We start from the raw sequence: 24974 nt of genomic DNA, 5'->3' as shown, positions 1-24974 counted from the left end.
TCGGTGTTAAGACATACCTCTCAAATACTGTAAATCAAGTTAAAAATATCTCCAGACCGATTCTGGTCATAATGAAACCATGTTTCGTGTATGTTTTCTTTAAAGTACCGAGACCAGCCATATACTGTATGTTTATGTTCCAAAATTAATATTGTTTATGGCCTTCACACGCGTTGCAGTATGCTCCTATTCTTTTTATGCTCAGCTACTAAGATTTCCCTTCAGTGGTAAAATTAGATATGAATATTCAATACTTAAACAGGCACAGTTAAGACATTAAATATACATATACATACTGTATACAGTACAGTTTGCATACGGTAATATGTTTATGTTCCTAAATCAATCTCTTTTATGAGCATGTGAAAGGCATGGTGAATCACTGTACTTTGCATGATTGGAAACAAATGCGTGATTGCGAAATGCTGTGGTGTTACTTTTACAAAGACGGTCAATGAAAAAAAGAATGTTGACCAGGGCAATACTTTGAGTTTACACTTACAGCTTGTCCAAGGTCATTCATTATTCATACTATTAGTAATATCTTCGTTAAAGACTTTGATGGCGACAGCTCAAAACATGAGAGGTGAGCTTTATTAGCTCCACCTTGCGGAAATTCTGGATACTATTATTTTGCTTGCTGTATTATAGGAGAATTTCCGGTAACTCGCGGTATTTACCGGTAACTCGCGGTAGACTGCGTACAGCGTACGGCAAAATAATGCGGTATCGCCCGCGCATTTTGAATGGCTGCATCTGTATAAGGCGGAGCGAGTTGAGTTGTTGGATATAATCAGAGAAAAGAGAGTGAAAAATGAGGAAAGTGAAGACAGACTCAGGGAAGTTTTAGGTAAATTAGATGACCTGTCTGCTAGAGAAACTGCGGCTGAGGTAGCTAGGAGAGACCTGGAAGCGAGCTTGAAAGAAAAAGAAAAAGAAATTGAGAGTTTAAATGAGCTCAGCCAGGAAAGGCAAAAGGAGTTACATGCTGCCGTACTGGAAGCAAAACAGGCTAGATCCCACTTGCATGCCAGCCCACCTAGCAGCCCGGAGCGCTCACCCAGCGCGCCGGGAGGAGCTTTCTCCCGGCCAGGGTCTGTGGTCGGATCGGCATGGGGGAGATCGCCAAGTCCTGCGCGAGACGCAAGGGCGATTCAATTCAGGCATAGACCCCCTGCTCCTGATCACGGCCGTCCTCCTGCCCGCGGAGAAACCATAAAAATTAACCTCCACTCCCTGAGGCAGTTAGCCAAAGATGTAGAAAGGTTTGACCCGTCAGTGTCAGGGAATAATGTGGAAACCTACATCGATGAGCTGAGATATACTTTGCAGTTTATGCCCGAAGCGTCCGAACAGGAAAAGGCTATGTTAGTAAGGAAAACTACCAGCCGAGCGGTCCACGAGTGGATGTCTAGACAAGGACCGGAGGTCTGTAATAGCTTTGAGGAGCTGTGTCAGGCAATGATCGGAGAATTTTCGGCTTGTATCGATCCCATATCTGCCGTGGCCGCTGCGCACCATATTAAGCACGAAAAAGCTGAAGCCCCTCGCGACTATTATGAGAGGCTTAGGCGCACTTATTTTGCGGGGCGGAATGAAGAGGGTTGCGAAGAGAACGTGAATTTCAAAGGTTTATTCATTGCTAATCTGCATCCCTCAGTCAGGAAAATGATTGTGATGCACACTGATGCAAAAGCGATGAAAATGGCTGACATTAGAAGGTTGGCTCAAAAAGCCTGGGGAGCTGAAGTCTCTGCCTCCTCAGAGCGAAAACCTGCTAAAACGGCCGTGTTCGCCACTAAAGCCAGCAGGGTTGACGACTCGCCTCAGCTCGAGGGAGCTGAGGTTCCTGAGCCCTATAAGCCCCGGCGCAAAATAGGCAGGCAGGACCGCACTAAGCGTCAGAGCCGCCGTGAGCGCTACGGGGAAGGCAAGGGCTCAGGCAGATCCTATCATAAGGCTGGACGAAGGGAGTCGACTGCAGCCCGCCTGGCCCGGCTTGAACAAGCCCTGCTTGAGAGATCAGGACAGGGTAAACCTTCCGCACCGAATGCCGGAAGCGTGAATGAGCTGAGGGGGACCACGCCCCTTCTCACTGGAGGAGGCGGGGATCCGTCCCAAGCCCCTCCCTCAGTCTATCTGTGAAGAAGGCTGTGACTCTGAGTTGGGCGCTGACCCCGCCCCTGAAGTCAAAGAAAAGGCAGGCTTCCAACAATTCTTAGGGAATCTCAGCCAGAAAGGCAAAGCAAGGCGTATTTATATCAAGGTTTCTCTTGAAAACGTCTTAGATAGAGAAGCACTGATTGACACTGGGGCTGAAATTAGTTTGATGTCAGCCGATCTACTCAGCGAGCTCAAACGAGTAGCGAAAGGAAAAGGCATCAGACTTAAGGTAGAACCGTGTAAGATAGATATTTCCAGCTATACCCAGGATCATGCCAGGATCACACACTGAGTGTGGGTGGCACTTAGGTTCGGGCCAATGAACGTGGTGCATCCTGTTTACGTCTCTAGGTTTAAAACAGAGCCACTACTCATTGGCCAAGACCTGCTTGACAGGCTGGAGCCTCTGGTGGACTGCCAGCGTGGAAAATTGTGGGCTCAGGTCAAAAACCCTAACCCTGTCGCACAGCAAAAAGGGAGGTTCAGTGGTTATGCTGTGCTCACACAGTGCCCACTGAACATTATAGCTGAGTTGGAGGTTCCTCCTGGTTCCTCTGGACGAGAAATAAATGTCTCTTCTTGCTTTCCAAAACTACAGGGAAGTCCTGCCCAGGCCAGCATTCCCACGGTCTCCCAACTACAGGAGCAGTGCTCCGAGCAGCTGCTTGACCCGCCAGGTAAAGCACACCCCTTTTTCATCCCTGAAGAAGAGTGGATCTCCCTGTCCGGTAATGAATGGGAGTCCTTTCTGTGCATCCTGGCACCTCAGGGGGACCAGGACTACCACCCCATGGTGGTGGGAGGGGTCCAGGTGGCAGAAGTGCAGGTTGATGATGTAATTCTTAGGCTCAGCTCTGAGAAGTCCATAATCAGTGAAGGTCTGTTCGAGGACCTGTCACAAAGCCGTCAGGTGACCCTGGTGACGCAGTCACAGGTTCTGTGGTGGGCACCCCCACCTCATAGGTCCATTTGGAGCAAAGGAAGCTGTGTAGCTTCCATCTCCATTGGAAAAAGGAAGTTTGCTCACTACTTCCTGGTAGCACCTCAGCTGACCCATTCGGTCTGTATTGGTGCAGACCTGTTGGTTCGACTGGGCGCCCAGCTAGACACAGTAAACAGTGTGCTGTGGAACAGGCGAACCCAGATGCCCACTCTCTAAGCGGCGACCTCGAGAACATTCGGTCAGGTCAGACAATTCCTAAGGCCTGCCAGGTAGTAAACGAATCGGACCTGATCATTCCTGCGTCAACAGCAGGGTTTCCGGTACGCCTTGTCCTAAAGAGGGGACAGAGAATGGACGTTGAGATGGTTTTCTTCCAACCATCAGCTCAGTTTATCAGACTGAACCTAGCAGTCTGTGGTACCCCCAGACTGGAACGGAATGGCCGAGCCACTGCCTGTTGGTGCAGAACATAGCAAAACAAGATGTCAAAATCCCTGCTCGCACTGACATGGGACTGGTAATTGACAATGGTTTCTATGATTTCGAACTGGCCATCCCAGTACTGGGGCAGCTCCCTGGTCCCTTGGCCAGGGAGGGGGGAACCGAGCAGGTGTACTACACCTACCACCGGCGGATGATTGCAATTATGCCAATAGAGGGATTCTGGAGGTGTGCAGGGTGGACCTTAGCGATAGGGATGAGATGGTTGTGTACACAGTACACGCAAGTGTTCCGACGGACCACTCAGCCGAGAGTGCGACCCGGGATACCGCCATGCCGCCAAAAGCGGGGTTCCTAGAGCAGGTACAGGAACAGGTTGGTAAGGCAGATGCCCTGGAAACGGAAAGCCAGCATCAGCAGCTGCATCAGATCTTCCAGGATTTCCAGGAAGTGTTTGCACGGGACGCCTATGACTGCGGGGTGACGGATTTGCACACAGTGCGCATTCCCACGGCCCCTGGCGCCCGCCCAACCTATGTCAGGCAGTATCGCATTCCCCTTACGGCATACGAGTCCATAAAGCAGACGTTGGATGCTCTACTAGAGCGTCAGATCATAAGGGAGTGTAACTCCACTTATAACTCCCCACTGTGGCCGGTGCTGAAACCCAATGGTAAGTGGTGTCTGACCATTGACTACCGGCAGCTGAATAAACAGGTTCCTTTGTCACGATGGCCAATGATCTACCTAGATCAGGAGTTAGCCAAGGTGACAACAGCGAAATATTTCACCACAGTGGATGTGGCCAATGGGTTCTGGACCCTTAAGGTAGAACCAACAGACCAGTACAAACTGGCCTTTTCCTTTGGAAACAGGCAGTTCACCTGGAATCGATGCCCCTTTGGGTATTCCAACACCCCAGCGGAGTTCAACATATTTCTGCACAAAGCCATGAGTGATGCAGCCGCCAGGGGCAACCTGGTCTATGTGGACGATATTCTGATGCGGAGTCAGACCTGGGAAGAACACATGGCCGAGATCAGGCATGTGTTGACCCAGCTCTCCCGTGCAGGGGCCAAACTGTCCCTGGCTAAGGGACAGTGGTGTAGGACCCAAGTGGAGTACGTGGGACCATTGGTTGGAGCCCAAGGCATACAGCCACAGTCCAGCAGAGTCCAAGCTATCTAGAAGATGAAGTCGCCCACTAACCTGTCTGAACTGCGCAGCTTTCTGGGAGTATGTAATTATTCCCGGCAGTTCATTGAGGATTACGCTGAAATATCAAGGCCCCTCCACAAGCTGTTGCAGAAAGACGTGCCCTTTGAGTGGGGGCCTTCCCCAGAACAGGCTGTGATGGAGCTGAAGCGCAGACTCGGTAGTGTGCCGTGCTTGGCCTACCCTGACAAAAATAAGGTCTTCTACCTTGAAGCAGGAATATGACCAAGAGCAAAGGGTGGTGGCGTCTGCCAGTCAAGCCCTGAGCCCAGTGGAGCAAAAGTTCTTGGACTGCGAGAAGGCCCTGTTGTCTACGGTCTGGTCGGTAGAACACTTCCGTAGTTATGTTGGGGGACAAAAGATCATCATCGAAACCTGCCACCAACCTGTGATATTCCTGCATAGCCAGAGACTGAAAGCGGGCAGGGTGTCAAATAGCAGGATTGTGGCATGGATGATGGCCCTACAAGGCTATGAGATAAAGGTACGTTATGCACAGAGCAAGAAAATGTACCTGGGACAGGGCCTGGCTTTGGGCCAAGTGTGTCACGGCTGTGACACTGACATGGAAGCTCCAGAAACTATTCCCGCTGCTGAGCTACCGAACAATCATCGGTACTACGATGAGAACATGGGCCAGGGCTTACCCATGGCCTATGTTGACGGTTGCTCTTTTCGCCACGAACAGCAGGTGCTAGCAGGGGTAGGAGTAGTCTGGCAAGACAATACTCCCTGTGGGCCGACCCGCTATAAGCTAGGACCAAAGACTAGTCAGTATGCGGAAGTAGCTGGGGTGCTGATCACCCTCCAGCAGGCCCTAACACATGGCCTTAAACAGTTTGTCATCTGTAGTGACTCGAACTACACCCGACATAGCTTCGTGTTCCATCTTCCGTATTGGAAGGGTAATGGCATGAAAAATGTCCGGGGCGAGGAAGTAAAGAACAAAGAGTTGTTCCTGGCCAGTGACAAGCTCACGACCGAGGCTGGAATGATGGTTTACTCGAGGAAGGTGAAGGGACACTCCCAGGTGAAGGGAGCCGACAAAGACGGGAATGATGAGGCCGACCGGCTGGCCAAATCTGGCGCCTTAGAGGGTGAACCCTGGCAGTTCCAGCAGGAATGGCTACCCCCAGAAACCGTGGCTGAGGTCAAGGCGGTCACCCGAAGCAGGGCTAGACAGGATGTCGGAGCTGACCCTCAATCTGTAGTGCTTGGGTCACAGGGTTTTAACACCGATCTTGCGGAAATGCAGAAACAGGACCCAGCAATTGGGCAAATGTATCGGCATATCGCTGACCAAGTGCGTCAACCTCTTTCGGAGCAGGTGCTGAGCCAGTCTCCGGAGCTGAAGGAGCTGGCAGAGGTGAAAGACAACCTAAAAATTATAAAGGGGTTGTTGGTTTGTGTACCAGTTGCACAAGGTGTCCCAAAGTGGGTAGTTCCCCGCTGTCATCGGGGGGTCATGATCCAACACGCTCATGACGAACCCTGTGGAGGTCACCGGGGAATCAAGGCCACATACGACACTATCCAGCAGGTGGCATTCTGGCCTCACATGGGCCAAGACATCGCCACGTATGTAAAGGGGTGTTTGACATGTAGCCAGTTCCAACCATCACGGCCCTTGCACCGTGCACCACTCCAGAAAAAGGGCATGACATTCCCCTGGTCCAATCTACAAATGGATTGGGTGGGGCCGCTGGTGAGGTCATCCAGAGGGAACAAATATTTCCTCACTGTTACGTGTGCATTCACAAAATGGATTGAGTGCCTCCCAGCACCCAACGACACGGCAGAGACAACTGCAGTGCTGTTGGTGAACCATGTGTTCAGTCGATGGGGACTCCCCCTGACCGTGGACTCGGATCAGGGAACCCATTTCACAGCTACAGTAATGGCAACCCTGTGGAATATGCTTGGGGTCACGGCCCAGTTGCATATCTCCTACCACCCTCAATCCTCGGGCCAGGCAGAAAGGGCAAACCGAACGGTGGTTAGTATGCTCAAAAAGTTTGTCTCCACCAGCAGTAGGGACTGGGACATTAAGCTGCCCCTGGTTCTGATGGCCATCCAAGCTACGCCCCATTGCTCTACGGGGGTCCCACCTTTTGAGATGATGACAGGTCGGAAGATGACTCTTCCCCTACACTGTCTTTATGGGGTGGAGAACCTGAGCACGACTGGGGCTGCTACCGCCCATCAGTATGTGTCAGACCTGCGAGCACATCTGCAGGCAACCTTTGCTTTTGCCCAGAACAATCTGGGAAGGAGTGCAGAGGGTAGGAAAGCATACTATGACCGAAAGGCAGTTAACCAGGAACTCCAAGTAGGAGACAAGGTCCTGTACTTCCAATTTGCCAAACCCACAGGGGTGGCCCGGAAGTTCTTACCCAGTTGGACAGGACCCCACGAGATTGTCGATAAGGTATCACCGGTAGCTTATCGAATTCGGATTGAAAAGGGAAGGCAATCTCTGGTCTACAAGTGGGTGCATCGCAACCACCTCCGGTTGTATCGCCCACCTCAAATGGTGCCGGAGGACACAGAATAGGGTTAAAAGTCCAAACCCGATCAAAGAGGGGGGTGCCCCTTGGTAGCTGCAGGTAGTTAGGTACTGTAGTGTAGGTCCTGCTAGGAAAATGTATTCAAAATTATAGTGGAACTGTACCATGTGCCTCATCTGTGTTCCAGAATGGGAATCCTAAAACTGCCACGGCTGGTCCTGACAGTACTTTGGATCGCCTCGACACAGCCCCTTGAAGTTGTGGAACCCGGTCCTCCTACCAGCATAGTCCTGCAGGACGCTCCCGGATTGTTGTTAACAAATTGCAGAACATATACTCAGCGAGTGTATGTACGGCTGGACCCACATGATGTGTTTCGGAAGCACATCAACATGAACAGTAGGGTGTCCTATCATGGTAGGCAGTGGGCTGGGGATACTGTATGGCATGCCCAGCTAGACACTATACACATGCTCCGCCAGCTGAGGAAGGCAACAGTCACCCAGGAGGAGATGACAGGCCTCAGCCGCCCCAAAAGGTTCTTGGGGGGTCTGATTGCTGCGGCCTCCGCCGTGGGTTCGCTATTTTCAGTGGGTCTGTTTGCTGCTAACACTGTCACCCTGACCACCCTGAGAAGGCAGGTGTCTGGGTTACGTAAGGAAATGACAGAAATTTATGACAGGCTGTATCAACAGCAGCAGCGGCTGGAAAGCCTAGGGAAAACCTTACAGGGCACAATTTTAGCAGTAAACCATCATGCAGCAGTGTTAAATAACACCCTCCACACCGTGGGCAGGATTGTCGACGTGTTACAGTGGTACTATGCTTATGTGCAACAGGTCAGAATGCTGATGCAGGATCTGCTTAGGGAGCTTAGTGCCACGGTAACTAGCCTAGCCATGGGACAGATTCCAACCTACTTGGTTCCACTGTCCTTAGTAGAAGAAGTACTGAGGACAACCACTTCCAAGATGGTGCAGCCATTGCAAGTACATCTTGCATACAGTCTAGGCAGTGCCATTCCCATACATGTCAACCCCGAAGCCAAGGAAATAGGTTTCCTGTTGAACCTTCCCATCGTGAGTAGCAAGGATATCTATAGACTCAAGTCTATATCGAACGTTGGCTTCTGGAGGGGGGACATGCATGTGAAGTTGACCACCCCGCCGCTCGTACCAGGAGGATGAGCCAAATTTGTACCTTGTTCCAAACCTGGAACTGTGTATATCAACCAAGGATATCCACTGGGTATGCCCAAGTAAGCCATTCCTTAGGGACACAACTCAGAGGTTGTGTGGTATCAGAAAGGGGGCTGCCACTGAAAAGTGTAAAGCCACAGTGACGAGCAAAAGTGAGGTTAACGAACTCCAGGTTGAGCAGGTGGGAAAGATATGGCTGGTCAGCACACCACAGTTAACTGTTACAATAACCTATGACAGACATGATACAGCTACCGAAGTGCAGCTACCCAACCAAACAGTTTTTCTACAAGTTCCTGAAGGAGCTATAGTGCATCTCAACGATTTAGCACTATATCACCTGGAGTCAGAACTGTATGAAACGGAACTCGAGATTGTGGACGCTTTCAGAGGACACAGCATTGACTTGGATGAGAGAATCCAAGAGACAGTAAGTCTTGAGGGCGTACAGTTAGTCGAATTTGTTCTCAACGACACAAACTTAAAAACCACGCTGGTAGGTCCCAAGCACAGTCGTTGTGGATCCTCTGGGGCGCTGGGAACAGTAAATGTGGTCATCTTGACACTGCTGCTGGGTAGCTGGATCATGGCTGGGGTAATGTGTTGGATGCTGTTCTCTTGTATCAAAGCCTTGCGGGGTAGTTTGAATGAGACAAAGGGAGCAATGGTGTATCACCGAAATCAGGTAACCACTCCCAAACGTCTGCCTGCTGCAGAGCTATCCGATACTGAGAGTGAACTGCCGGAAGTTTAAGGTCTAGGGCTAATGATGATGCCCGATGCCTCATTTTTATGTACCTTATAACTGAGAGCAGGTATACACAATGTTCTTTCCAACACTATTTCCTGTACAAATTCTCGAGAGGTAATGTGAATATTGGGTGGTAGAATCCACCGTGGTACAACAGACATCACTTAACTCTGTTTTTGTTTTGAAGGCAACAACGCCTCAGGACCTCGTGACCTTCAAAAAGGGGGGATATGTAGCAGCAATGCTTGTTAATAAGACATAATTAAGCGTTGGTATGCTTTCCTAAATAAGGCCCCATCTCACCCTCCATCTTAGTGGTGCAGCCACAGAGAAAGTATTCATGCAGGCTGATTTAAGATGTTTTCCTTTGATAAGGGACAGCTCCCAAACGGGGATGCACTTAGCTAAGCCTGGCTATCATGATCAATGGTCATCCTTTGTCGCCTATCTGTCTAGGGAGTGCCGAATGGACATTTGGACTGCATTCCTAAGTGTCAAGAGTAAGTGACTCATATCTCACCTTGACCAACCAATCAGGGACTGGCAGGGCGTGGTAATACCACGTGGGTCTCTAATGCCCGCCAAACTCTCAACCAATCAGCACACACCTGTTTCTTGGTCAAAAAGGGAGCGCAAGCTCAGATCGGGGCTCTCCTTGGCCATTTTCGCGCATCCTCAGAGACAATCACGTGACAACTGCTGTTGTCTGCAAAGGGACTTGGACTTTGTACTAAGCGCGAGGCCGAGGATCCCGTACGTACTCAGAATTCTACCAATGTGAAAGCTCCGCTTGATCAACGGCAGCCTACAGTTGGACCCTCGTTGACAACCTGAATAGCTTATTCAGAAGCAGCGCTGGACCGGGAACGAACCAGCTTCTTCCCAGGCAAAAGAGTGACTTGTGAGGACTCGCGGTCACACTCTGTGCATAGAGACTTTCTACTAGCCAGCCGGACTCTCTCGTAGTCTTGCGCGCCACAGTCAGATTTCTCCGCCCGTCCTACTCCGAGCTGCACCTCGACTGGTTGGCCGGTAGCCAGAGGATGCCGGGACAATGCCCATTGGACAACCGCTGGAACAGAGGCTGCAACAGAGCCTGTCAGCTGGTTTGGTGTTCGTGCCGGGAAATTCCAAATCCATACACAGTAGATAAGTAAACCCCATGTTCTACATTGCGTCACACAAGTTGTTATCAATTTAATTCATGAGTAATGTATTTACTTCCGAGTTTAGAGTAACAGTGGGTAATAACACTGATTAGCGATTTGGTAACCGAACGATATATATTGACATATATTCTCTGTTGTGTATCTCTTTGTGTTTGCATCTCTTCGAGATTATATACCTTGTATATTGATAACCCTCACAGTAAGGTCTGCCGCTCGTATCCAGGCAGACTAGTATATGTTTGGTGCACAATTTATATGAATAAATGTATCTCGTGTATTGAACCCGTGTGTGTGCGTTATTAGTTGTTCTGACGATTGATTTTCTAAAAGCTACAACGAACAACCTCGTGATTACTGCTACAGTTAATAATTGTCTCAGTAAACCCATCAAACCTCTACAACCACGATACACCACCATAAACGATATTAATTTAGGAACATAAACATATAGTGTAAACTGTATATGGCTGGTATTGGTAGTTTAAAGAAAAAATACACACCAGTTTTCCACTTTCTTCCTAAACATTTTAAGCATCAAAGTCTTACATGTAGTAAGATTTTACCACGTTTTGGAAACGTTTTTACATGCTCCTTCTGACCATCTTAAGTTTATATACTTTGTGAAAAGTCATAATATATTAACATTTTCTGTGAATGCGCTCGTTATTGGAGTAAACAAAAGCATACTTTTAGAATTTGATTAATAGGGAATATAATATGGAATCACGTACCTAAAGAAATTAATAACGATATAATTATTTTTATGTACTGTAGCTCAAATAGTAGTATAATACACTTTCTATGGATACATGTGCTTCTACGCAACGCAGAAACACATCCACAAGTAACATTACCTAGCTAAGAGAGGACATTGGCTAGCCAATATGATAAATACAGTGGAAAAAAGCAATTGGGAAAAGAAGACCTGCTGATCTGTTATACATACCAGGAAGAGAACAGAATATGATTTTTTTCTGTTCGAAACGTGTGTTGTCTTTATGAAATTCATGTATTTTAAACGTTTAATTAAGAAGAAAAAAACTTACAGAAAGATACTAAGCTGATCACGAGATAGAAAGATCACCCGTTTTTCGCGCATAAAAAGTGGCTATTAACTGGGTGAACTGTTATTAACTGGAGTCAACTGGGTGAAAACACATAATATAAAATAAGATACAATCTACAGACATTAAATCCGGTGTCATGGAAATATAACTATCAAGGAAGCCACAAGAGAGAGTTCTCACCTGAGTAAGGTCTTTATTTCAATATTGCAATATTGGGAGCCCTGCTGCCACTTCGCAAAGTGCAACCAGAGACTCAATTTGTTACAAGCAGTACAGGGTTTTTATAAGACATTGCGCTGTAAAAAAGCTCAGCGCTTTGTCCCTTCTAAAACTTCCCCTTTCCCTAAGACAAAACAGATTACATCATAGAGCGGGAGAAGAAGCACTAGATTTGTTATTCAAAGCTTATCAGTTACTTTTACCTAATTCTAACGACCCAGACAGCATATATTGTTTTGGTACATTGTCTTCTAAAGTAACCTAAACAGTGTACTTTGTTGACGCACTGTTTTCTAAAATTCTGCACCTACTGTAGCACAGCAATTACATCCTTGAAATATATTATCTAAAAGCACCAATATATTTTTTTACAAAGCTCTCTACATTTAAAGAATCAATTTACTTATTAGATTTACACTTCAATTCCCTCCTTTTTATTCTTGAAAATGATTAAAAGTTAGATTCTTCATATGGACTCCCAGGAGGCTCCCATACTTCGGATTCTTGCGTTCTTATCAGAACATACTGATGCGCAAACATATTCATTACCATATTTCAAAGCATTGGAATAATATATGTCGTACAGCAACACAAAAACAGGAAGACAAGTATCACAGCTACTATAATCGGTGTTAGTAACTTAAAGAAAAACATTCCCCCTGGCCCAAACAGTGATTCTAACCAGGAGAGAAATGGGTGAGGCTGTAGAATGAGGCATTAAAACATATACATAACAAGATGCATTAAATTTCTTTAACTTTACAGTATGATTTATAAGTTTATACCACAAATTACTCATATCCCCCTCATTATCAGTTTCATTCAGCCAGTTTGTATACAAAAAGGCTTCACATTTAGATTCTTCCTCTTTCTGGGTGGTGACAGGCTTCCACATAAAAAGGAAAAAGGCTTGGCACATCAGTACCAAGCATGTGATCCCCATCTATCCCTGTGGAGACATCACTCCTGCACTTTGCTCAGTTCGTTTGTGACCTTTTTACAGTGGGAAGCATGAATCCAGGGCACCCTTTCCGTGACTTTCACAGCAGTCGCAGTGGTCAGCAGCCTTGGTACAGCCCCCTCCACCATTTGACTCACACCCAGGTGTCCGACAGAGTGCATTAGTCGAGCTACAAAGGGCATTAGGCTGTGAGGGCATGCAGAGCGTCCAGTGTGCTGGCAGCACCACACTCTTTTCTAACCATGTCCTTTTCTCTGCTTTAGAGGCCTCAGCCTGAATATCCTGTAGCTGTCCCCTTTTCACCAACAGAGGTCTCACGGGGGTCTCAGACTCCTGTTCTACCAGGACTGTGCACCTGACAGCTACATCTGCAAAGTTGTTCCCTCGAGTTACTGGAAACATTTCTTTATTATGTGATTTACACTTTACCACAGCTACTTCAGTCAGTAGCTGCAAAGCTTCTAACAGTTCAGAGACAAACCCAGCATTCTTGACTGGAGTCCCTGCCATGTTGGGGAAATCCCTATTCCTTCACTGCCATCCAAAATTGTGGCATACACCAAATGTATATATACAGTCTATATAAATTGCTACAATTTTCCATTTAGCATATTTACAAGTTTCAATTAAATCTTTTCATTCGGTCTGCTAGTTCTACACCAGATTATCCACAGTTTATACAGCCAGGCAGGTAGCCTGCACAACACATAAACACGGCCCCTTGGCCACCGCATCAAGGGGTCCTGAATAATAATAACCCACCATGCTCCTGCACCAGCACAACGGCTCACAACCCATTTCTTTCACTTACAGACAGATTACATACAGATGATCCGTCTGAGGGAATACAGTCCAGGGCCAGTGTCTGCAAGAAAGCTTGTTTTAAAACATCAAAAACGGTTTCTGCTGCAGGGGTCAAGGCAATTTTGTCTTTAGACTGCACTACCCCCCTTAAACCAATACGTCACTAGACAAGCTCGTTCTGAGAAGGCATTCACCCTGGCTTTATCATGTAGTTGGTTTTATACTCTTTTTTTTCCTCTTTAGATCCAATACTTGGAGTAGCCCGGCCTTATGGATTCCCTCATTAGGTAAAACAATCACAATATCACATAACTCTATTGAGATAGTTCACATAAATTCTATTTCATACAGTAATTCCTTGTAAATGCTGCAGGGCATCCCAGCTCAATAGGTCTGGGGTGTCCCCCACCCACATCAGTAGTTGAAACTGTACATCTTTTCCCAAGCATACTGTGACAGCTTGTATCTGCTTTAAACGCAACCCTTGCCCCCCTTCTCCTGTAGCCTCCTGTTACCCGTTAGAAAACTTTATATCACATCTTTATGCAGTTATAGTCTAAAAACAGGACAGCTGTGCTCCAGTTACTGCACACTGTAAGATTATTTCACTTTTATTTAAATCCTGAGATAAACTTATGAAGGCTACAAAGGGGCTTACTAGATAAAATCTATTAGTTCACACACGGCTCTCGTTTCAGCTTCTGACATGTTCTTTAATTGTGAAATCAAGCCTCTTTCTTACAATTTCTCCAAAAAACACCCTTTGTTTTAGTAACTGCACACCAGCTTATTAGTAGTTTTGTCTGTGGGGTCTTGCCCCCCTTTCCCCCAGGGCTAGTTAACTCACCCCCCATCTGGATATGCCCAATCAGGAGATTTATCCCAGTCCTCATTATTTTCTTGAAGGGGTCTTATATCTTGGTATAGTAAAGTCGCACAATAATTGTGACAAACTGGCAGCTCCTTTCTCTCCTCCTTGGGAGTCTTTTTACCTCCCATTTGCAGCGCTCGCACTTCTGCATGCATGCTTCACGAGTTATTAAATCAAATCTGTCTCCGCTCTCCATAATATCAGGAAAGCACAGTTGTACATTCTTGGCAACATCAGGTTTTAACCCACTCAAGTAAATTTGTTTTATTACTGTGGAAGTATCTTCATTCACTTCCTTTTCATCAGCTAACCCCAAGAATACTATCCATAAAGTTATAAACCTTTCTGTAAAATCTAAAACATCCTCACTTTCCTTTGCTAACATGCTGTTACTTTTTTCCAATCAGTTTTCGGTGGGAATGCTCTTTCAAAAATCTCCACACTAATTCCCACCCTTCTCCCTGATTCTCTCTTAAGGCGTTCTATTTCTTCTTTTGCTTTTTCTTTTTCTACATATATAACTTCGTTTCATTCAGCCATTGCTTTTAGCTTTTCCGTCAGGGATTTTTGTGTCTTATCTATGATATTCTGTTGAATTCTCAAATATTCCTCTAAAATAAAACCCTTATCTGTTTATTTTTATCCCAATGTTCATACACTTTTCTACATTCCTGTTCAGCCGAAATTCCGTCTGACAGTCCATATTTCTTTGCATTAATCTAATTTGTTTTCCTTCACACCAAACCATTTTCACGTCTCCCACGCGCCCCGCGGAATACCCCAGTCGAGACAAACTGACGAACTATCACAGTACAGGAACACGGACCAGGTTCCAGATCCTGGCTTTAAACACACAGTTACCATTTTCGGCTCTTCTGCGAGTACAGTTCTAGTTACTTTAGCTTCAGAAAAACCCTGAACCCACCACAGCAACATGGAGAGGACAAGCGACTTTTTAGAAAAGAGGAGTCCTTACTTCTTTTTAGAAGCGGCCGCCTAACTTTTCCTCTCCATGTCCATGTGGTTTAATTTAGATGGATACTTCTTCATCATTTGCATCATGTATCCACCAATCTGCCTCCTCCTTTTTAGAGGACGTTGTAAACCTTTAGGAACATTATGATCTAGCAACAAGGTTATGTCACTGTAATTAGGCTTAAGACAATCAAGAACAAGGCTTATCTTTCTTTTAAATTCTTTACGATCATCAGGCAATTTAGGAAAAGACTTGACTAATGCAAATAATTCACTAGGAGACCAAGGTCAATGTATATATGCTGGAGTTCCTTCTGGACCTGTAAAAGTGCACATTGGCATTTCACGAACAAGTAAAAAGGCTTTGGCTCCGGACCACTTTCTAATTTTGGTGGAGACTTTTTCTTTTTAGTACGCATGGCCATGACTTTAGCTGCAGCTTGCTGTTCTTTAGTTTCAAGACTAGTCTTTTTTGAAGCTTCCCATCATTTCTGTGATTCCTCTTTCCCAGTTTTCCAATTCACTTTCTTTCCTTTCTTCTCATTCTCTTCTAAGTTTTCCCTTAACATTTCTATTTTATCCCTGTCATCTCATCTTCAGGAAACTTCTTTTCCTAATTCCACTTTCCCCTGTCCATTCTGACCACTTACAAAGATCCTTCATAGTTATGGGCCCCTAATTATCATATATAAATTATGTGCAAGTTCCCTTACACCTATTACCAGTTCATGAACATAAACATTTTTTTATTCTGCTGGGACTCTAACCCAGACTATAATCGTTTACACCTATTCCTGCTTCTCTGAATTTGTCGTACATGTACTTTTGCTGGACTGCTCGGTCCCATTTTCGTCTTTGAATTTTCATTCCCCATTTTTACCAATCGGTGCCTTACTTAGAACCATATCACATTAACTACTCCGCAGAGCAAAACCTACACGTCTGTGTTAAGATAAGTTCTTTATATGTGTCCCAGGCTGATCAAACCCGCGTGAGAACACCCTCACCAGCCTCCCATTTCTCTGCAACAAAAAGATCACTTACTGATGTCAGACTGCTGTGAATTCTCCAGATGCGTCTCTCGAAGGATAAAAAGTTTATCCCCCGAGGTTCGTCCAATTTGCTAAAATTGTCCGGGTCCGGATGAAGTTTCAGAAGCCGTCCGCGCTCAGGTTTGTGATCCTGTACAACCCCCCAAATTGTCATGGAAATATAACTATCAAGGAAGCCACAAGAGAGAGTTCTCACCTGAGTAAGGTCTTTATTTCAATTTTGCAATATTGGGAGCCCTGTTGCCACTCTGCAAAGTACATCAGAGACTCAACTCATTACAAGCAGCACAGGATTTTTATAAGATGTTGCAGTGTAAGGGAAAGTTCAGCATTTTGTCATTTCTAATACTTCCCCTTTCCTTAGACAAAAACAGATTACATCACAAAAACGAAAAAAAAGAAGCACCAATATATTTTTTGCAAAGCTTATCAGTTACCTTCGGCTGATCTAATGACCCAGACAATACATACTGTTTTGATACACTGTCTTCGAAAAGTAACCTAGACAGTGCATACTTTGTTGACGTACTGTCTTCTAAAAATCTGCGCGTAGCACAGCAGTTACATTCTTGTTATATATTTTCCTAAAGCTCTCTACATTTTAAGAATCAATTTACTTATTTGATTTCTATTTCAATTTCCTCCTTTTTATTCTTAAAATGTTTAAAGTTAGATACTTCATATGGATTCCCAGGAGGCTCCCATACTTTGGATGCTTCGGAAATTAGATTTTCATTTCAATGGATATTTAACACTTCCAAGAAAAGTGATCTATAACCTCATCTCTAGAGATGTTTTGTTGCTATGGCATGTGTGTGACTCATACATATAAAAAAAGCTGTTTGTAAAACGAATATCGAAGCTGCCTCTACATCTGCAAATTCGCAGGGGTCAGCACAGCCGGAGTGTAATGGTCGAGCCTCGCCCTGGGTGAACCTCCTTCTTGATCAAGGTATCTCCCCCACCAGGTAAGTATGAGTTGTACAAGCCCCTGCAGGCCCGCACCCACAGCACAAATCTCGCAGCCTAGCAGGAGCTGGCTCCTTTGCCCTGCATGCCACCGCCTCCTGCTGTGCCCACCCTTCCGCACACTCACACGCCACACTAACACTCAAAAAGTGTGGGCAAAACGAGAAAACGAGCGTGCCGTTTCCTACACATCTGCAGTCGCCATTGAGCATTCGCAGCATGTCCCGGGACGCAATTCGGCCTCATTTGCATAACACCAGAACGGCAGATCACTACACAAGCTCGCAACGTGCGCCTGCCACACACCGATCAAACACCGGAGTGTAGTGTGCTCTCTGAAGGCACCAGTTCTGTAGGGTTTGGGCATTTATGGGGACAATTATTAATTGTAGCCGTAAATCACAAAATGATTCTTTTGATGGCTTTAGAATCCAACCATGCGATATAACTCAAACAACGCACACACACACAGGTACTAATACACGAGGATACATTTATTTATACATAGAATATGCATGTAAACCTAACAGATCTTATCAAGAGGGTTATCAGAATACAAAAGATATATATTCAAACAGTTACGAAGTGTTACATATATCAAGAGGACATACGTTCAGTATATCATTCATTTAGACTGTTTCGTAATTGAACTTGGTTACAACTTCTACATTAGATACTCAAAACAAGTACATAACTCTTAGGAATTAAATTGATATCAACTTGGGGTTGGGATAACAATTGAATTCTCGAGCTGTAATGCATTGAAGTTGAATACTCATCCAATCTCTAGGGATTCAGATCTCCTGCAGGCTCTCTGGCTCCGTGCCAGGCTGTGCTGTGCAGCTTGCGACGGTGCGCTGCTGATGCTCACTGACCGGCTAGTTAGTGTTGGCTTTAACTAGCAAAGTTTGTGCACAGGAGAAAAGATGACTGTGGGTCCCAGCAGGTTAGGAAGAAGACCGGTTCATTCCTGATGAAGCGCTAGTTCTGAATAGTGATTCAGCTGTCCACAGTTCCGACCTGTTCATGAGGCTTTCTGCTGATGCTAACCTCAGGTGGATCCTCTGGTTACTCTCTGGCAACCTCCGCTCTCGACTCTTAGAACAAAGGAAAGTTTTGGCACTCAGACACACTGGCCGTTCCGTGGTTGTCAGGGCTGAGTCTCAGGATGGTCAGGAGGTGCGCTGCAAGAATGTCCTGCCCTTGGGAGCCTTCTGCTCCTGGGCCGTCCTGCCCTGGAATACTCCTTTGAATTCCCTTTAGAAAAGTCCACGAAATAGTCTCTCAGGCCCTCTGTGTTGCCTGTTTTTACCTGGAGGAACTTCAGCTCATTCATTGGCTGAAAGTTCCATGGGCATCAGAGTCCCACGTGAGTTACTCGGCCCTACCAGTCCCTGATTGGTTAATCAAGGTGAGATATGAGTCACTTACTCCTGACACTTAGGAATGCAGTCCAGATGTCCATCTGGCACACCCTAGACAGATAGGTGTCAATGGATGACCATTGATCATGATAGCCAGGCTTAGCTAAGTGCATCCCCATTTGGGAGCTGTCCCTTAACAAAAGAAAACATCTTTAAATCAGCCTGCATGAATAGTTTCTCTGTGGGTGCACCACAGAGATGAACAGAGAGATGGAGCCTCAGTTGGAAAAGCACAGCAACACTTAATTCTGTCTTATTAACAAGCATTGCCGCTACAAGTGAAAGACTGAAGTGAAATAGAGTGGGGACGAAGGCAGTGAAGAGAGAGAACATGGGAAGAAGAGAAAAACGCAAGGGAAAAAAGCAGCGTCGTAAAAGAGGTGACGGAGCTGTCCTCTCTATAAGAAAGGTGCCATTGAAACCTGCTCTCACTTATGGCCACACCCCCTTGAGCACGCTTGATCTTTTCTGATCTCGGAAGCTAAACAGGGATGGGCCTGGTTAGTACTTGGATGAGAGACTGCCTGGGAATACCAGGTGCTGTAAGCTTTTAAGCGCAGGAGGCGCCCTATCCCCGCTCGCTCGCTCATTCCCCTGTTCACACGTGCAGTGCGGCTTTTCTGTCTGTTTATTTGTCAGCTTTGGCGAGACACGGGTGCTTGTGTATTAGTGTGAGCGTTTTTTATTCTGATCATGCACAGTTTTACAAGTCCGCAAAGGAACGAGGAAAGGTTTATCGCCAGCTGAAAAGAGACACAGCGCTTCGGGCTGTGGAGACTTGTTCGGCTGGCGTTCTGGGAGTCGCGTTTTTCAGAATTGTATTGAGATCGTTTTCCACAGAGCTCAGATGTCAAAGCACAGTAGCAGCTCTCCACAGCGATCCTCTATAGCGCCCTTTCTCCCGCAGCTCCGTCCTCATTCGAAGGAAGCAAGAGTGAAAGGCTGAAGTGAAATAGAGCGGGGACTAAGGCAGTGAAGAAAGAGAACGTGGGAAGAAGAGAAAAACGCAAGGGAAAAAAAGCAGCGTTGTAAAAGAGGTGACGGAGCTGTCCTCTCTATAAGAAGGGTGCCATTGAGCCTTGCTCTCGCTTACGGCCACACCCCCTTGAGCAGGACCTCTGATGTCACAGGGGGCGTGGTCAGCGTGAGAGCAGGAAGAAGGAGAGGAATAGAGGATTTGTTTGTCTCAAGTAAGACTTTGTTTTTTGTGAATTTTTGTGTTTTTTTGGTGTTTTTGGTTGATTTTGAAGCCCTCCCCTTCAGCCTAGCTCTGTTTGGGGAGGGGAGAGGCTTTTGGTTTTTTGTTGTTGCTTTTTTGTTGCTTTCTGAGTCCTGTTTGTGTTTTAATGGTAGGAAAAATCATGGAGGCAGAGAATGTTATTGTAGTGGAGGAGGAGAGTGGTGTAAGAAAGAGAAGGATGAGGAATTCAGACCGACCCCCCTGGCGGGTTTTTGCAAGGGCGCATAATGTTGTGGTGGATGTGAGCGGCATGGAGAAACCATCTGCGGGTGCTATTATCGCAGCGGTGCACGGCGTCTGTGGGGAGGGCTCTCTTTTTGCCTGCCGCCCCCGGACGCCAAAAGAGTTTGAACTGACTCTGGACTCAAAAGATCATGGGGACGCAGTGGCTGTGGGGCTGGATGTGCAGGGCACACCCTGCTACTGCCGCTGGCTGGAGCCGAAGGAGGTAGTGGTGTCCTTCCTCCACCTCCTGGCATATATCTCAGACGAGACTATCAAGGAGAAGCTGAGTAGCTGGGGGGTGAGAGTGATTTCGGTCATCAGGATGCGCCACTACCCTGGGACCACCATTGCTGATGGCACGAGGTTTGTTCGGATTCGCTTTCCCGAGCATGTAGCCTTGTTGCCATACAGCACCCGCTTCGCCACGGCAGAGGGGGACCAGTACTTTAGGGTCCTCCACGACCAGCAGCAAAGGGTGTGTCATGTCTGCCTGGACTCGGGGCACATCGCCAAGGACTGCCCTGAGTTCCTCTGCTATGAGTGCAGACAGCCCGGCCACCGCGCCAGGAACCGCACCGCTGACTGCCTCCACGCGCTCATGAGCTGCAACTGCGAGCTGGAGTCGGAAGATCCAGCCGCGGCAGGAGCAGCTGCCTGCAACGCCGAGGGGGTTGAAGATGGACTACAAGTGGCCGCTGCAGCTGAGCATGGAGAGTTGCCAGCAGCGGCGCCCCAGGACCCTAGTGAGCCAGCAACGCCCCAGCCGGTGATGGGGGAGAGGCAGAGGAGGCCCCTCCAATCCTGGGTACAGCGCAGCAGAAAGGAGCCGGGGACCAGCCAGCATCTCCACCAGCGGGGGCGCCCCGTTACCCTAACAAACCTAACAAACCTGAAGAAGGAATGGAGGATGGGTGTCTTGAGATGGATGGGGCAGGGACGGAGAAGGGGGAATTACAGAGCATGGAGATGGAGATGGAGGGGGAAGGGGAGGTGGTGGAGATGGATGGGGTGGAGAGGGAGGACAGGGAGGAGGGGGAGGGGAGTGGGCGAGCCGGGGTACAACCGCCTGGGCCCTCGAAGGCCGGGATCCAGTGGCACCACGTCAGGCCTCAGCCCAACCTCAATCCCAGTTTAAGAGTTGTCCGCAGACCCATCCCTGATGTGTCTGCGGTGGCGGAGACAGGAGGTGGGGAGGAAGCAGCAAGTGTTGGCAATGAGAATGTGGCAGAAAGGGCGGGGAAACTGTTGTGCGGGCTGGAGAATTAACTTCACTCTTTCCCGGCCATATACGTGATGGCATCTTTCGCCTCTTTAAATGCCAACGGGCAGTGTTAGCTCTGCTGAGGCGGACGGATGTTGTCTGCCTCCAGGAGACCTTCTGGGACGAGGAGTGTGTCCCGAAGGTGCGAGCACAGTGGGACTGGGAGCTGTTTTACAGCAATGCCTCCGGCCTGTGCAGGAGGGGGGTGGCCGTGCTGGTGAGGAGGGGAGTGTACGAGAGCGTAAGGCTCCTGCACCGCGACACGGACGGCCGGCTCCTGCAGGTCTGTCTCGGGTTTCTGGGACAGTCCGTGCTGCTGAGCAACATCTACGCCCCCAATGGGGAAGCTGAGCGGCTCGCCTTCTTCAAGCAGCCAGGGCTGGTCGTCGGAGATTTTAACTGTGCACTGAGTGCGCTCGATGTCGCGGTTGGGATGATCTTTAAGAGCAGCGCTGCTCGCAGCTTCCTGGAGCGCAGTGCGGAGGCTCACGGGTTCGTGGATGCGTGGTGTCAGGCTTATGGTGCGCGGAAGGACTTTTTTCGGCGGCAGGTCGTTGAAGGTGTCTTGAGACAGAGCCGGATCGACCTGTTGCTGGGGCACATGAGTCTCTTCCCGTGCCTGAGCCGGATGCGCTATGTGTTCACGACCCTGAGCGACCATGCTGTGCTTCACTTCTCTGTAGCAGGGGCAGAGGAGGACCAGGGCCCCAGCCCCTGGTGCTTTAATAACGCGCTCCTGGGGGAGGCTTCATTCTGTCAGGGCATAGAAGACCTAATCCGGCAGCAGCTGCAGTGTCCCCTGTATAGGTCAGAAAAGCTGGTCAGGTGGGATAATCTCAAGTACGGCATCAAAGAGTTCAGTATCTTGTATGGCCTGTCCCAGGGGCGGGAGAAGGCCAGGCGGGAGAGAGAGCTTCGGGCTCGGATCGCCTCAGAGCTCGGGCTCCTGGCAGATCACGGCGGGGGCTGCGAGCTCTTGCTGGAGCTGAGGGGTGAGCTGCAAGCCCTGGAGGAGGAGAAGTGGAGAGGAGCCAGGGTGCGCAGCAGAGCCCAGTATCTTGCCAAGGCGAGAAGAGCACGAGGTTCTTCTTCGGCCTGGAGCAGGAGAGGCAGCGCAGCTCCTTCATCGAGGAGCTGGTGGGAGAGGACGGTGTGCGGCTCTCTGCCCCCGAAGCCGTTAGGAATGAGGTGTTTTCTTTTTATAGCGCCTTGTTCTGGTCCGAAGGGGTGGGTGAGTACCCGCCTGTCACAGAGCGATCGTGAGCTCTGTGACAGTGCGCTGAGCTTGGAGGAAGTGCTTGAAGCACTTCGGGGCTCGTCTCCTAACAAGAGCCCTGGGTGGGACGGGCTCTCCTCCAAGCTCTACAGACACTTTCAGCAGTCCCTGGGGCCCCTCCTTCTGGAGGTGTTCCAGGAGATTGCCAGGACCAGCGCTCTGACCCCATCTATGAGAAGGGGGGTGATCTCCCTTGTCTACAAAAAGCAGGGGGATCCCTCCCTTTTGAAAAACTTTCGTCCGATCAGCCTGTTGAACACGGACTATAAGATACTAACTCGTGTTCAGGCTCGGGAAGGTTCTGCCCAGGATCCTGTCGCCTTCGCAGACCTACTGCGTCAAGTGGAGAGACATCGCGGACACGGTGTGCTCCATCAGAGATGTTGTGGACCTTATGCGGGAGCAGCCGAGGGGTGGATACGTCCTGAAACTGGACCAGGAGAAGGCCTTCGACAGGGTGGAGCATTCCTTCCTGTTTGAGGTCTTGAAGAGCTTGGGCTTCGGCGAGGCCTTCATCTCCTGGGTGAGGCTCGTGTACAAGGGGATCGTGAGCTGTGTCAAGGTGAATGGTTCCCTCACGAGCTTCTTTCCAGTGACCTTGCCTGGGGGCACCTCCACCTCGTTGATCTACCAATATGCTGACGACACCAGACTGACGTTGGCAGAGGTGGCGGAGATCTCGGCCATTTTAGAGGTGGTGCAGGCCTACTGCGCTGCCTCGGGCGCCAAGGTAAACTTGGAGAAGTCTGAGGTCATGCCGGTAGGGAGGGCAGACCTTGCCCCGCTCTTCGGCTACCCTTTCAGGGTGGAGACGGGTCACCTGAAGGTCCTTGGCATCTACATTAACGCTGATGAGCAGGGCACTGGGCTTTTCCTGTGGAAGGAGAAGCTCATTAAGATGAGGGCCAATTAAATCGGTGGAGACACAGGTCCCTGACCCTAAAGGGAAGGGTCCTGCTCATTAACACACTGTGCCTGTCCCTCTTGTGGTACCCACTGTCTGTGATGCCTCTTCCTGAACGGGTAGAGAATGAGATTAGGCAACTGGTGGTGGGATTCGTGTGGGAGGGGAAGCCTCCGCGGGTCACTCATGACATCCTCATTGGGGAAATCTCCAGGGGTGGGCTGAAGCTGTGTGATGTAGGCCTGAAGCTGAAAAGCTTTAGGCTGAAAGTAGTGAAGAAGTTCCTTGACCTGGATAATGTCAGCATTTGGAAGATTGGTATGGCAAGCTACCTCGAGACTTGCGGGGGCTTGGGGCAGGAGACCCTCCTAGTGAGGCTGACTCCGGGGTTGATAAAACATCTGCCCTCCTTTTACAGGGAGGTCCTGCTGGCGAGGGGGTAGTTCATGTCCCAGCATGTCTCCTACACACCGGAGACCTGGGCCCAGCTTCTGGAACAGCCTCTGTTCCTCAACCCCCTTCTGGTGTCTCGATGGAACAGGCAGCTCTACGAGGCTGGCATATCCAAGGTCAAGGATCTTCTTTATGAAGTAAAGGACGGATTTCTGCCCACCCAGGCTATTGTCGACGCTGTCCGAGAGGTCGACGACGAGCTGCCTGTCAGTAAGATCCGTTAGGATTACGAGCAGCTCAAACTCGGTCTCCCAGACAGTTGGCTGGAGAAGCTCCATCTACAAGACGGGGCAGCAGGCCCGGCCTGGCCGGAGCTGAGGGTGAAGTGGGGGGACCGTGGGGTGGACCTCCTGGGGTGCACCACCAGCATGTTCTACAGGCTGATGGTGGCGAAACGCTTCAGAGTGCCGGTCTCAGAGGTGTTCTTGGGTAAGATCTTCCCCCAGCTCGAGCCAGGGCGTACTTGACGGATCTGCTGGATGGCCTGTTTCGCTCTGTTCGAGGAGCTGTTCTTGACGGGGTGCCCTGGAAAGAGCTGTTCATCTTTGGGTACCACGGGTCTGAGGGGGGGGGGTTAACGCCATTTTAGTGAACCTCCTCCTCAGCCTAACGAGGACAGCTGTCTGGGAGAGGAGGAACCTCATGATGTACAATGGCCTGAAGCCAGACCTTGTCAGGCTGTACATTGCCAGGGTGAAGGACTGCTTCTCTCTCAGCCTGGCCTACTGCAGGGCTGAAAGGCAGATGGCCGACTTTCGCAGGATCTTCTTAAAAAATAACATCTTTGTGGACATGCGAGAGGAAGGCTTGTACTTTCGGCTCTGAGATGGGGGTGTCTTTGAACAAAAGACACACACGGCTCCACCCTTTTCCACCCCTGAATAG

The 24974-nt window shown here is 48.6% G+C and overlaps 1 protein-coding gene and 2 pseudogenes across 1 annotated transcript in view; 1 reads left to right on the top strand and 2 right to left on the bottom strand.

The window, feature by feature from the left end:
• LOC138242764 (zinc finger protein 271-like) overlaps positions 1-24974 on the bottom strand; it is a 1399044-nt gene that overhangs the window by 1007249 nt on the left and 366821 nt on the right. The window lies entirely within an intron of this gene.
• Positions 17178-17313, bottom strand: LOC138243712 (U1 spliceosomal RNA; annotated as a pseudogene).
• LOC138219084 (5S ribosomal RNA) lies at positions 19161-19279 on the top strand (annotated as a pseudogene).

Source organism: Lepisosteus oculatus, chromosome 14 (assembly GCF_040954835.1).
Source record: "Lepisosteus oculatus isolate fLepOcu1 chromosome 14, fLepOcu1.hap2, whole genome shotgun sequence".
NCBI lineage: Eukaryota > Metazoa > Chordata > Actinopteri > Semionotiformes > Lepisosteidae > Lepisosteus > Lepisosteus oculatus.
Note: the sequence above shows the minus strand (reverse complement) of the source record. Positions and strands in the feature narration are given on the sequence as shown.